Source organism: Rhipicephalus microplus, unplaced genomic scaffold (genome assembly GCF_043290135.1).
Source record: "Rhipicephalus microplus isolate Deutch F79 unplaced genomic scaffold, USDA_Rmic scaffold_16, whole genome shotgun sequence".
NCBI lineage: Eukaryota > Metazoa > Arthropoda > Arachnida > Ixodida > Ixodidae > Rhipicephalus > Rhipicephalus microplus.
Window position 1 is genome coordinate 31,916 of NW_027464589.1, and position 13,148 is coordinate 45,063.

The window sequence follows — 13,148 nt, forward strand, 5'->3', positions numbered from 1 at the left end:
ACGTGTGCGCTCTCGCTCCGCCCCGGCGACGTGTGAGCGCCTGGGACGGGCCGTTGCTGCGCCCTTTATCGGACCCTAGTGCGGTCCGGGATCGCAATGCAGCCCGCTAGGGGCCTTCACGTTTCATTGCGCCATTGGGTTTCGGGAGACCCACTGACTCGCGCACATGTTAGACTCCTTGGTCCGTGTTTCAAGATGGGTCGGGTGGGTTACCGACCTACTCTCCGCAAACCACAATAGCGCCTCCGCGGGAGAATAGCCCCGCTCGCAGAGGCTTCTCGCCAGCCAACGCGCCGCTGCGGGACCAACCCGGACAGCAGGAGACGACACGCTTGCCCAGCGCGTTCTCCGCTCCGTTTCCGGAGGGCGACATCGTTCGGGCCTCCCGACAGCCGGGAGAAGCCCATGGGGCCTGGATGGGGTGACGAACTTTTCGTGTACGGCGAGGTATAACTCCCGCGTGCCGTCTCCGAAGAGACGGGCAGGTCACCTCCACTTCCGGACTCAAAGTCGTGCTTGTTCCCTTTGACCCGCGTCCGTCGCGGCGTCCTACCAGCGGTGGGAAGTGCGCACCCCGGAGATCGCGTCTGTGTGCCAGCAGCCAGAACAGTCCCCCGAAGGGGACCGTTTACCTGACGCCGCCGGCTCCGCGATCGTCCGGAGACTCAATCCCACCGCTTTTGTGTTCGAGGGCCCACCCGTTTTACTCTAAGCGGTTTCACGTACTCTTGAACTCTCTCTTCAAAGTTCTTTTCAACTTTCCCTCATGGTACTTGTGAACTATCGGTCTCTCGGTCGTATTTAGCCTTACATGGAGTTTACCACCCACTTAGGGCTGCACTTACAAGCAACCCGACTCACGGGAGGCTCCATCCCGGGCGCGCAACGGCGTAGACGGGCCTGGCACCCACTCTGGGACAAGCCCCTGTCAGGGGGACTTGCACCGTCGCAAACACCCGAGAACGTCGCCTCCCATACACCACATTTCCCGACCGCCTGCAAGGACGGGGGATTCGGTGCTGGGCTCGGTCCCGTTTCGCTCGCAGCTACTCGGCGAACCCCTGTTGGTTTCTTTTCCTCCGCTTAGTGATATGCTTAAATTCAGCGGGTTGTCTCGCCTGATCTGAGGTCGACAGCGGATACATTCGCTTCCATCAACGTCCTGCACGACCGCGTGCGCTCGCCCTACCAAGTGCGCCCGCAACCCTGTACAGGGCCACTTCTTCGCAAGGCTGGCAATCGGCTTCCCCGCTGCACGCGTGCGGCGCACAACCGGTGTGACGTGGAAGTGACGGGACACGTTCGTAAACCCATCGCGAACCGAGTACGACGCCCTACCAAGTGCGCCCGCAACCCTGTACAGGGCCACATCTTCACAAGGCTGGCAAGCGGCATTCCGCTGCGCGCGTGCGTCGTCCGAGCAGTTGCGTGATAAACGACCGTGTCGAAAGCCCAAACACCGCCGATGCAAGTCCCCGCCGCCGCAAGGGCAGCCACGCAGCCTGGCGAGAGGCATCGTCTCGTGTAGCGTCGCCCCCGCCCCAACTGGAGTGGCCCAGTTTTTTGAACGGGACGGGAACTGCGAAGCACTTAGACCGACGGCGGACTACGACGAGAACGCCTTAAGCTTCGCCAACGTTTCGCACACTCGTGTGGGAGACTTTTTCCGCTTCGCGGCAAGTCGTCGCGCCGTGCTCCCCGCAACAACCGCGTACGCAGCGAACCGCAAACGTCGGGCGCAGCCTTCTCACCTCCCTGTGCTTTGCGCGCGAACGTTCCCATTTCGCGCGGCAAAGCCCGGAGGAGGCACGGCCCTGCAGCGTGTTCGAGCGCCCGGTCTACGGGCAACCCTGCTTACTTCGAGGGCAACAAGCGCAAAGCAAGGCTGCGATCTCGCGCACTTTGCGCACGGCTGGAGAAGCTTTGCTGGCCGGCTTTCGCTCCTCGTGTTTACCGTGCGTTAAAGTTGCGCGTCCGTGGCTCTCGCAGCTTTTGCGCGCCCGGTCGCAGAGAGGAGTATGCAACCTCGACCGCACTTTCGCTGCAGGCTTCCTTCCGATTCGAAGTCCTGCGGCGGTCTCAACGAGGTGCCACATTCTCAATGCAGTCGGTCGCCCCCGTTTCGGTTGGGCTCCGGCACGACGGTCGCCACCGTCTCGCCTTTGAGTGGCCGCTGTTGGCGCTCGCTGTGAGGTGTTCAGCGTGCTGTTCGTGTTGCCGACGCGGTCAGAACGAGTCGACGGCTCACGTTCCCTTGTGCGCCGAAGGCTCTCTTGATATGTGATCCGACCCTCAGACAGACGAAGCCAAGAGAAGACCCAGGGCCGCAATGTGCGTTCAAAGAATCAGTGCTCAGTGTGTCCTGCCATTCACACCAAGTCTTGCAGCTGGCTGCGTTCTTCATCGACCCGAGAACCGAGTGATCCACCGCTTAGAGTCGTGAAAAAGTGTTTGTTCAATTCCGTACAGTCAAAACCAAACATTTTAGCCACTCGGCCAAACAGTGGCCAAGAAGGGCGCTTTTCAGCGCACGCTTGGACTCCAAAACTCTGCCGCGCCCGTTCGGCTGCCGCAAATCGAGCAAACGGTGTGTCTCGGACGGCGTTTCGCTTCCGCTACTTGCGAGTGCTTTCGTGGTCACCCCTATATAAATACTCGGGAGGCATCGAAGCCGGTTCTCCAAGCCGGACCCGTAGGTATTGTTGTGAGCTCGCTCTCACTGGCCCGCCTAACCAGAAAATGCCTGCGGTACACCCATTTGGATAAGAGTGCACGCAGATGCGGGCCTCGACGGCTACACACTTCCTCGGGCGGCCGCCTCCCGGCTCCGTGGAGTGCGGGATGCATGGTCCCATCGACAAGCCCCTCCCGTTTTTACCGTGGCGTCGCGGTTCACCACGGGCGGGTCGGTCTCCTCCGCAAAAAAGGGGGACCCCCGCTTTTTGTTCCACGAAATTGCACAAGCTTTTTTCGCATCCACGGTTTGCCACCGCACACCAAAATGCCGATCCGGCTGCCTACTTTAGCCAACAGGTGGAGCCAGGCGCGCTGTACTTGCGCGGCACTTCCCACGTCCACCGAAGTCGGTGCCAAGGACCACTTTCGGCGCCGGAGCCGCGTACGAGCCTACTCGAGGCGGAAGAACGAAGCCAGCAAGGGCCTGGCCGCAAGTGCGTTCAAATGTCGGGACGTCCAAGTCCCTCGTTCGTCCGTGCTTCCTCTTTCGGCAAGTCGTTGCGGCACCTTCCCAAAGCGCGCAGACCCGCTAATCGCGACGAGCGCGACGTGGCCGTGCCGCCTTTCCCTCGGCAGCAAGCAAAACGCCTGGCAATGTCGACGCTCCCCTAACCGCGATCTCGCACCGTGTTTCGTGTGGCGAATTCAAAAGCCGGCCGGCGCTGCTGGAACCATTACGGTCGGTACGATACGCCGCGGAGGGCGGGACAGTCATCGTAGCGTGCGATTCCTCCATCGAGTACTGCGCACCTCGGCCGTCGCATCGCCGTGCCATGACCGGCCGCGCGTCAACGCGAACCGGCGCCAGCGAGATCCCTCGCCTGCAAGAACCGACCGGCAGCCACCGTCACCCGAGGACGCGGAGGCGCTTGCCGCGGACGGCGGGACGGTATGCACTGGTGCACAGCGGACCCATCACATCGCCAGTTCCTTGACCGACCGCCGACGCTTGTGCCGTTCCTCTCGTACTTGGCAGTCGCCGCGCGATTGTCGGGTCTTGTTCTTGCACGCTCGAACGGTCGGGAGGGCACTCGGCTGGCGTTTCGGGAACGCGCAGCCTCGCCTTCTACCGACATAACCACGACTCGTCGTTCGCGCTCCGCCGCTCCTTTTTACAGTACTAGGCAGTCCCGCAACGGTTGGGTTGCACATTTCGAGCGCTTCGAGCCACGGTGTAGTGGCGGGTCGAAAGCCGACCTATGAGTGCGTTGCGCCGTTTGTACCCGCGTCCGCTGGGCGCAACAATTTGTCACGGGGTGCCGCTCCACATTCAGGCAGCCCCGTGGGGAAAAGCCGACCCCGCGTCCAAACGGGGTCAGCGGCAGAAAGTGTCGGGCGCAGACGCAGCTGAGGCGCTCACCCTTCACGATCCGTTAATGATCCTTCCGCAGGTTCACCTACGAAAACCTTGTTACGACTTTTACTTCCTCTAAATGATCAAGTTTGGTCATCTTTCCAACAGACCGGCGCAACCGAAAGGCCGCGCCGGACATCGGTCCGAAGACCTCACTAAATCATTCAATCGGTAGTAGCGACGGGCGGTGTGTACAAAGGGCAGGGACGTAATCAACGCGAGCTTATGACTCGCGCTTACTGGGAATTCCTCGTTCAAGGGGAACAATTGCAAGCCCCTATCCCAATCACGAAAGAAGTTCCACGGGTTACCCAGTCTTTTCAGACAGGGATAAAGACACGCTGCTTCCTTCAGTGTAGCGCGCGTGCGGCCCCGGACATCTAAGGGCATCACAGACCTGTTATTGCTCTGTTTCGTGCGGCTAGGAGCCGCTTGTCCCTCTAAGAAGGTTGTAAGGTGCTGGGAACCCCGCCCCTATTTAATAGGCTAGAGTCTCGTTCGTTATCAGAATTAACCAGACAAATCGCTCCACCAACTAAGAACGGCCATGCACCACCATCCACCGAATCAAGAAAGAGGTCTCAATCTGTCAATCCTCCCAGTGTCCGGGCCGGGTAAGTTTTCCCGTGTTGAGTCAAATTAAGCCGCAGGCTCCACTCCTGGTGGTGCCCTTCCGTCAATTCCTTTAAGTTTCAGCTTTGCAACCATACTTCCCCCGGAACCCAAATACTTTGGTTTCCTGGAAACTGCCCGCCGAGTCATTTGAGTAACTCAGGCGGATCGCTGGTTGGCATCGTTTATGGTCAGAACTAGGGCGGTATCTGATCGCCTTCGAACCTCTGACTTTCGTTCTTGATCAATGAAAACATTCTTGGCAAATGCTTTCGCAGTAGTTCGTCTTGCGACGGTCCAAGAATTTCACCTCTAGCGCCGCAATACGAATGCCCCCGTCCGTCCCTCTTAATCATTACCTCGTATTCCAAAAACCAACAGAACAGAAACGAGGTCTTGTTCTAATATTCCATGCAAGTTTATTCAGGCGACTCGCCTGCGTTGAGCACTCTAATTTTTTCAAAGTAAAAGCACCGGCCATCTCGAGGCACACAATGAAGTGCACCAAGAAAGAACCGGCATGATGTTCGGTCCGAGCCGTCGCATCGGGTAGATGCACTACTCGTCTGGAACTGAGATCCAACTACGAGCTTTTTAATCGCAGCAGCTTTAGTATACGCTATTGGAGCTGGAATTACCGCGGCTGCTGGCACCAGACTTGCCCTCCAATTGATCCTCGTTAAAGGATTTAGAGTGTGCTCATTTGAATTACGGGGCCTCAAAAGAGTCCCGTATTGTTATTTTTCGTCACTCCCTCCCTGTGCCGGGAGTGGGTAATTTGCGCGCCTGCTACCTTTCTTGGATGTGGTAGCCGTTTCTCAGGCTCCCTCTCCGGAATCGAACCCTGATTCTCCGTTACCCGTAACAACCATGGTAAGGAAGTAATCTACCATCGAAAGTTGATAAGGCAGACACTTGAAAGAAACGTCGCCGGCTCGTGGCCATGCGATCACCACAAAGTTATCCAGAGTCACCACACAATATGGGCCGAAACCCGATCGACCTTGGTCTAATAAAAGCACCCGTTACCCAAAGGGCTCCAGGCTCACTGCATGTATTAGCTCTAAATTGCCACAGTTATCCAAGTAGGAAGAAACAATCTTAGGAACCATAACTGATTTAATGAGCCATTCGCGGTTTCGCCTTATTTCGGCATCTACTTAGACATGCATGGCTTAATCTTTGAGACAAGCATATGATTACTGGCAGGATCAACCAGGTAATCGTTCGACTGCGCGTCCGTCCTCGCCTTCGGCGGGCCGGACGCACTCTGTGTGCGGCAGAGGCCACCTTCAGGCGCCCCAACACGCTTATTCGTATTCCGAGATGACGGCATTCGAGCTCGCTATGGCACAACCTTCCCGAAGGACGAGTGGGAGCCGTGCGGCAAGAATCACGTTAATGCTCGCTTTTTCGTTGCATCGACTCGGTCGCGCCTTGCGGGTTGCCCAAGCCCGCGGCACTGTCGGTGGACCGGCCGGAACTAGCAACGGAGCCGAGACTGCAAAGCCGCCAGACGACGGGTCACGCCCGCGTCTTCGGCGCTTTCGCATCTGAATCGCCCGAGGATGACACGGAACACACCTCGATATCGTGGTAAAACGACACCCTCCGACAACCAGCCCCTAACGCTTCAAGCAGATGAGGCTGCAGACGACTGCCGTGGATTCCCCTGGAGCAGAATCGAGGACACGCTTGACGAGGCCAAAGCCAACCGCATATCAGACACCCGGTCGCTTTCGCGTATGCCGCTCACGAGAACCCCCACATAATAGCAGCGATAAGTACCTAGACCGCCTTGGGCACTAATACGACCGTAATCGAGAAAATTTCACCGCGGGTGTTCCCCAAAACGTGTGGCATGTTGAGCGTGCCACAAGTCTACGTCGCCCTCACACCCGCCGAGGTAGTAGAATTTGCGACCCTACTCACGAAATTCCCACCGAGGATACGGCCGCAAACGTACCGCACCTTGGGTAGGCCCCGAGTTCGTGCAACACTACGCTCGCGGCACAGCACCAAGGTCGTGCGCGCACGCACGGGAAAATTCCGCCGCGGTTTCTGCCGAAAGCGTGAGGCACCACGATTCTCCGCAAGTTCGCGTCGGCTGCGAAAGACCGAAGTCGTGAACGACGTGTCCGCTACTCACCGCAGACACGCTGGACGCCAAACGTACGACGACCCGACGGCGTCGTAAGGGCCGACGACGCGGTTTTCCTTGACGACGTCTCGGCGTGGCACCGACAGGTTAGAACGGCGGACCAACGTTCCCTGTCCGCCGTTCAGCTCAGTCGAAGGGCTCGGCGACTTCGGCAACGCTGTGAAGCCGCACAGTGACGCACGCCATGTTCCCATTTTTTTCGCGTCTGCCGGGGCAGCCCTAATATAGCAGCGATAAGCACCCAGACCTCCGGGGGCCGCCCACTCCGGCTTACGCGGTTGCCGTACTCGAGCGGCCGTCGCCAGGAAACACTTCGCGAGACACCGCTATAGCGCGCCGATTCACACTCGTCGGCTTCACGGAGCGCCGCTCTTTGCCTCGCAAATATTGGCGCCGATCTGAGCAGCAGTTGCCGCTGTTTTGTCGGCACCTCACACCCGCCCCGGGCAGACGCGGTTGCTGTACTCGTGCGACGGTGCCCGGCAGGCACCTCGAAAAACGCCGATATTGTGCGCGAATATGCACTTTTTGGCTTCACCGGAGTGCCAGCGCTCGCTCGGCCAAAGACGAGGAACATCCGAGCGACGGTTCTCACTATTGCGTACGCATCGCAAACCCCGCCCCGGCAGATGCACTTTGCTGTACTCGTGCCACGGTCGCCGGCGAGCACGTCGAAAGACGCCGACATCGTGCCCGAATCGGCCACATTTGGTTTCGCCGGAGTGCCAACACTCGCTCGGCCAAAAACGACGAACATCTGAGCGACGGTTCCCACTATTGCGTACACGTCGCAAACCCCACCCCGGCAGACGCACTTTGCCGTACTCGTGCGACGGTCGCCGGCGAGCACGTAGAAAGACGCCGATATCGTGCCGGAATCGGCCCCGTTTGGCTTCGCCGGAGTGCCAGCACTCGCTCGGCCGAAAACGGCGAACATCCGACCGGCAGTTCCCACTTAGCCGTTGGCGTCCCGAACTCCGCCCCGGCTGATGCGGTTGCCGAGCTCGTGCGACTAGCGACCGCGAAGGCGTCTCGCGACGCTGCTTTCGTGCGCGGCTCCCATTGCGACCTGGGTCACCCGAGGTCGACCAGCAAAAAAGAAGGTCGAAAAAAATTTTTTTTTTCTGCGTCTGCCGGGGTGCCCCTATAATAGCAGCGATAAGCACCCAGACCGCCGTGGGTCGCTCGCCCCGGCTGACGTGGTTTTTCGTACTCTTGCGGCGGTCGCCGTCAAGCACGTCCAAATACGCCACTTTCGTGGGCGCATTCGCGCTCTTTCGCTTCGCCGGAGTGCCAGCACTCACTCTGCCAAAAACGGCGAACATCCGAGCGGCGGTTCCCACTTTTGCGTCGGCGTCGCAAACCCCGCCCCGGCAGACGCGGTTTGCACTACTCGTGCGACGGTCGCCGGCGAGCGCGTCGAAAGACGCCGATATCGTGCGTTAATTGGCGCTCCTTGGTTTCCCCGGAGTGCCGCCACTCATTCCTGGAAAAGCGGCGAAGATCCGAGCGGCGCTTCCCACTTTTTCGTCGGCGTCGCAAACCTCGCCCCGGCAGACGCGCTTTGCCGTACTCGTGCGACGGTCGCCGGCGAGCACGTCGAAAGACGCCGATATAGTGCGCGAATCGGCGCTCCTTGGCTTCTCCGGAGTGCCACCACTCACTCCTTCAAAAACGGCGAAGATCCGAGCGGCGTTTTCCACTTTCGCATCGGCGTCCCGAACTCAGCCCCGGCTGACGTGGTTTCCGTACTCGAGCGACGGTCACCGGCGAGCACGTCGAAAGACGCCGATATCGTGCTCGAATCGGCCCCGTTTCACTTCGCCGGAGTGCTGCCAGTCACGGCGCAGAAAACGGCGAACAAATGTTTTTTTTTTAGTATTTGTGCTATAGAAGGCAGATTTGATATCGGACGATATTTTTCAACTCTATCACGCGCATCAATTTTTGTGTAGAGGTTTGAAAGTTTATGGGAATTTCTCCACTTGGAATAATGCGATTTAGTAGTACTACGAGAACTTTATGGATGTACTCAAGGGTACGGCGCAAGTCAGCTATGTCAACACCTGCAGATTTTTTACACTTCAAACTGAAAATTGTTGGTTGTGAGTCCTCGTGTGATATTAAAGGCCAATTCGCTAACACATAGAACAAAGAAAGAAAGGAAAAAAAAACGCCCGCGCTCGCTCAAGAAGCCTGGGTTCGCAACAAGTGGCAACAACAAGCAACCGAGTGAGTGGGCCAAAACCCTTGGCGGCCAAACAAACGCGAAGTCCCAACCGCGTCGGCCGGGGCGGCACGGGACAGGAAAAATCACGTCAGCCGGGGCGGCGGGGCACCGAATAAACCTCGTCACCTCGTCGCAGGATGAAAGAGGAAACAAAAAGTCTAAACAGCGTCTGCCGGAGTGAATGCGTAATAAAACAACAACAACAAAAAAAAACGCCCGCGCTCAAGAAGTCTGGAATCACCACAAAAGGCGACTGTGAACAAGCAGCGTCAGCCGGGGCCGTGCGGAAACGGAAAAGCCGCGACTACCGGGGCGTCGAGGCACCAAAAATCCACTTCAGCCGCGGCGGGAAAAAAACAATGACGGAAAAACGCAGAGCCTAAACTGCGGCTTAAGTTCGGGTCTCACACAACAGGATACAAACACAATGCGGAAAACGTGAGGATCGGCGAGTGAGAGCGTTAAAACTGGGAAAACAAGAAAAAACGCAATGTTCCAACCGCGTCAACTCGGACGGTGGGGCACCGAAAAAACCGCATCAGCCGGGGCGAGCGAAAGAAAAAACCACGTCAGCCGGGGCGAAAGGAAAAAAAAAACGCGGATGCCGGGGCGAGCCCGGGTGCGGCACCACCGGGAAAACTGTGGCCAACAGACATGGCGATCGAGTGAGTGGGCCGCCAGCCGGGGTCAGCCAAAGAATGCAAAGTCCGAACCGCGTCAGCCGGGGCGGAAAAAACCGCGTCAGCCGGGGCGGCACAAAAACAGCGTCAGCCGGGGCGGCACAAAACCGCGTCAGCCGGGGCGGCGCGAAACCGCGTCAGCCGGGGCGGCGCGAAAACCGCGTTAGCCGGGGCGGCGCGAAAACCGCGTCAGCAGGGGCGAGCGAAAAGGGGGGGGGGGAACCACATCAGCCGGGGCGAAAGAAAAAGAAACGCGTCTGCCGGGGCGAATGCAAAAAAAAGAAAGAAAAAAAAGCCCGCGCCTAATACAGAAAAAACAAAGCAAAAAAATTCGGCCATATCCACGAAGTGAATGATGATGAGTGGGCGAAGCTCTGGAGGTAAACCTGGTAAACCATGAATCCTCTGTGCATTTTGCCCCCTCGATTTTATTACATCGCTCCCCCTAGCGTACGTCGCCGCACTTAATCGAACGATTGCCTTCAACCAATGACACGCGCCATATGTGACCTCATTCCTAATTTATAAGATCTCGCGTCTTTCATCAACTTCAAGTACCGCTTTCTAGTTTATAACATCTTGCATCTTTTCATCATCAGCTACAAGTACCACAACTCAGTAAACACTACAAGAACTAAACGAGAGGTGGCTACATACAGGAGACGGTACCGCCATCTAGTGAACACTGCAAGAACTAAACTAGAGGTGGCTACATACAGGGGACGGTACCGCCATCTAGTGAACACTGCAAGAACTAAACTAGAGGTGGCTACATACAGGCTACAGGGGACGCACAGCCCACGCCCTAAGGAGCTTCGCCCCTAAAAAAGCCCGCGCTTAATCAAAAGAAAACAAAGAAAAAAAAGCTGGCGCTTAAGCCTGGCTGTGGCACCACCGGGGGAACTGTTGGCAAACAGACATGGCGATCGAGTGAGTGGGCCGCCAGCCGGGGTTAGCCAAAAAGTGCAAAGTCCGAACCGCGTCAGCCGGGGCGGCGCAAAAACCGCGTCAGCCGGGGCAGCGGAAAAAAGCGCGTCAGCCGGGGCGGCGCGAAAACCGCGTCAACCGGGGATGCGCGAGAACGCAAAAAAAACCGTGTCAGCCGGGGCGGCACGGAAAAACGAAAATCACGTCAGCCGGGGCGGCATCAAAATGAGGAAAAAAACTGGTTGTACTCAAGGGCACTTTCATGCGTTTGAGCATACGCGCGCCATTCGTTACGCGTGGCACTCTGTTTTCTCCGACACCCATATTTCGGCGACATGTGGCACGCGCGCCCGTCCCTACGCACGGCACACTGCAGTGCTTTCTCGTTCTTTTTCTTTTCCTCCAACACCGTCATCAATAGGCTTTCAGTGACCTGTTGCTCGTGGCACAAGTTCGCTAGCTCTGACACCTCTTGCACGCGCATCACTTTTGCGCACGGCGCTATACCGCAAAGCACGGCAGTCGCATGCGTTTTTTTTCTTTCAGGCACGTCTTGCTTGACACCACGCTGTGGTGCTTAGAAGCACACGCGCCGCTTTTGCGCACAGAACTCTACCGCACAGCACGGTAGTCTCGTTTGTTCCACACGAACGGCAGTGTGCATTGTGCTACTACACTTTGCAAGCTTTTTCTTCCGAGTCTCGACCGCGCTGTTCCTTTCGTACTTGGCGCGGTTTAGGGACCAGCTTTGTTTTAAACCCCTATTGCGCGCCGTTCCTTTCGTACTTGGCGCGGTTCAGGGTTTGTTTCGAGCCTTTAGCCGCGCTGTTCCTTTCGTACTTGGCGCGGTTTAGTGTTGAGCCTTGTCTGGAGCTCTTTCCGCGCCGTTCCTTTCGTACTTGGCGCGGTTCAGGGTAGAGCTTTGTTTCAAACCCGTAGCCGCGCCATTCCTTTCGTACTTGTCGTGGTTCAGGATCGAGCTTTGTTTCGAGCTCTTAGCCGCGCTGTTCCTTTCATACTTGGCGCGGTTCAGGGTCGAGCTTTGTTTCGAGCTCTTGCCGCGCCGTTCCTTTCGTACTTGGTGCGGTTCAGGGTCGAGCTTTGTTTCGAGCCCTTAGCTGCGCTGTTCCTTTCGTACTTGGCGCGGTTTAGGGTCGAGCCTTGTTTTGAGTCCTGACCGCGCGGTTCCTTTCGTACTTGGCGCGGTTTAGGATCGAGCCTTGTTTCGAGCCCCTTCGCGCGGTTCCTTTCGTACTTGGCGCGGTTTAGGGTCGAGCCTTGTTTCGAGTCCTGACCGCGCGGTTCCTTTCGTACTTGGCGCGGTTCAGGATCGAGCCTTGTTTCGAGCCCCTACCGCGCTGTTCTTTTCGTACTTGGCGCGGCTTTGGGTCGAGCCTCGTTTCGAGTCCTCACCGCGCGGTTCCTTTCGTACTTTGCGCGGTTCAGGATCGAGCCTCGTTTCAAGCCCCTACCGCGCTGTTTTTTTCGTACTTGGCGCGGCTTTGGGTCGAACGTTTTACATCTTTCGACCACGTGGAGCCTCCCGTACTTCAGGCAGCTTTGAGTCGAGCCTTTCTCGACAACGTGGTTCCTTTCGTACTTCCCGCGGCACCAGGTCAAACACACCTCGACTTTTGACCGCGCGGTTCCTTTCGTACTTCGCGCGGCTCAAGCCTTTTTCGGGTCCCGACCACGCGGTTACTTTCGTACTTCACGGGGCTTTGGGTCCCGTTTGGTGGTTCCTCCATTTTCGGGCGAATTCGAGCGAACGGGTCATCTGGCCATGCGGTTTTGCACTCATACAGTCTTTGCGATCTCGCAGGAAGGATGAACGTTTCGGTTTCGTACCGCGGACAAACCTTCCAGTCAGAGGCTAAGCCTCAATAAATCGCAGTGTGGTGGCTGCTCTACTACTTACGACACCACGACAGGTACCTAAGTCGTCTTCAGAAGATTTGACACTGCAGCGATTTGACACTGCAGTTCGAGCGCCCGGTCTACGGGCAACCCTGCTTACTTCGAGGGCAACAAGCGCAACGCAAGGCTGCGATCTCGCGCACTTTGCGCACGGCTGGAGAAGCTTTGCTGGCCGGCTTTTGCTCCTCGTGTTCACCGTGCGTTATAGTTGCGCGTCCGTTGCTCTCGCAGTCCCACCCTCCGACGAGCAATGACTGTACGGAGGAGACGCTGGCCAGCGTCGAGTAACCCCCTGCAAAGACGCCACACGTTCGGCGGTCCACCCTGCGGCCGCGCCCGAACGCGCATTTGTAATCTGCAGTAGGTTCAACGCATGGCAACCGCAGCGGCGCGCTATTGGTCACACTCTCGCAGAGACGCCGCCACGACGTGCGCCTAGCAACGGCCTCCGCGCCGTACTCTCGTTTCCAGGTTGCGGCCTCGCCCTGTTGCGCCCGCGAAACACGCCGGCCAAACATGGAGGAAAAAACA

General features: G+C 57.7%; 2 non-coding genes across 2 annotated transcripts; both read right to left on the reverse strand.

The window, feature by feature from the left end:
* Window positions 1–2,286: 2,286 nt before the first annotated feature.
* On the reverse strand, window positions 2,287–2,439 carry LOC142785009 (5.8S ribosomal RNA). The gene has a single exon (XR_012888818.1). It is a non-coding gene; the product is annotated as a 5.8S ribosomal RNA (ribosomal RNA).
* A 1,671-nt stretch (window positions 2,440–4,110) lies between these two features.
* On the reverse strand, window positions 4,111–5,924 carry LOC142785007 (small subunit ribosomal RNA). Its single transcript, XR_012888817.1, has one exon. It is a non-coding gene; the product is annotated as a small subunit ribosomal RNA (ribosomal RNA).
* Between the last annotated feature and the right edge of the window lie 7,224 nt (window positions 5,925–13,148).